Source organism: Aplysia californica, unplaced genomic scaffold (genome assembly GCF_000002075.1).
Source record: "Aplysia californica isolate F4 #8 unplaced genomic scaffold, AplCal3.0 scaffold00016, whole genome shotgun sequence".
NCBI lineage: Eukaryota > Metazoa > Mollusca > Gastropoda > Aplysiida > Aplysiidae > Aplysia > Aplysia californica.
Genome location: NW_004797286.1, coordinates 712,895 through 714,483, shown reverse-complemented (window position 1 = coordinate 714,483; position 1,589 = coordinate 712,895).

Below are 1,589 nucleotides of genomic sequence, written 5' to 3'. Positions count from 1 at the left end.
ATTATTATTGTTGTTGTTGTTGTTGTTGTTGTTCTTGTTATCATTTCTATTATTATTTCTGAAAAATGTGAAAAGAAGTAAAGCCTATGTGAATATTTCGACAACAGTTTTAATATAAGTGTTCAACGTTTCGCCCTTAATTAAGGCTCGTTCAGAAACATAATAAGTTGGGGGGGAAACCACCATGTCAACTTCCTCATCATCATCATCACCATCATCATCATCATCATCATCATCATCATCCTCTTCATCATCATCATCCTCATCGTCATCATCATCATCATCATCATCATCATCATCATCATCATCATCATCATCATCATCATCATCATCAAGAGCTGACTGATTAAACAGGACACAAGTCATAACTTTTGTGCTCTTTTGCGGTCAATTTCTATAAAAAAAATATTAAGACTGTAAGGAACTGTACTAACAATATTAATATCAACAATCTAATTACGATTTAAAGAATTGAAATAATACATATTGTTGTTCTTTTATTTTGAGGGATACCTGCAAGGCGTATTGCATATTTCTATGCATTTCTTTGATTCCATAATTTTTTATTAATTTTTTTTTTTTTAAAGGCTGGATAAGCTGCGGCGGTGTTATTTTCTTCAATAGGATGGGTGTTTGGGAAGGAAGCTTACAAGTTCGAAAGTTATGCGTTTTAAAATGTTATGAAGTTTTTGAGGTTCAGTAAAGATGAAGTTTGGTAATGTTCAGAATGTGAATAGCTGAGACAATAGTTTTGGTATGACAGAGCATTTTGCAGGTATGGCTGGTGGCAAACAAGGCTGCATATTACTGCCGTCATTCTTTCAGTCTATGATAATATGTGAGACAGCGTGATGAAATTATGCGCTCGTCATAAAAACCAAAGTGAAGAAACCGGCATTTTTCCGCAGGTTGGTGAATTTTTATCGAATTTACGTTGTTGTTGTTTTTTGTTCAACACATTTCTTGCCCATTAAAGAACACATTTATGAGTGGATTTAATGGAAAAAACGTTGATTAAAGGCGAAAAAAGTAAATGTTCAGTTTCAACGGACAAACTAAGGAAATAACTCATCTTTGGCGACCATTTTCTCACTAATTTTTCCTCTGAAACCAGGTGACCCCCATCTCCGTCATTTGCAAACATCTAGACTTCTATTCAAGATAAATGGACATTTTTTCATCCAAAGCAAGACAAATGAATGACGTTTAAGATGATACTAATAACTCTACATTGCCCAAAATTGACGAGAGCCTGATTCCATCGCGTCGTGACACATGGGCATTTAGAGTTATTGGTATTATCTTAAAGCTTGTCCATTTATCTTGAATAGAAGTCGAGATATCTGTTGTTGAAGAATTGAAGAGGAAGTGGGGGCTGCTTGATGATGAGGTAAAGTCGGGCGAGAAAATGTCCGCCAAAGTTTGGTGACTTCCAGAGTTTGAGCGTCTTTGGAAACTGCAAATTTATATTGTCTGTGCCTTTAATCAACGTTCTTCAGTTAAATATACACAGAAAAGCTGTTGTTTTTTAAATAGACAAAAAAAGGTGTTGAGCCACACTCAAAAAAGTATCTCGAAAAGAAAATTGG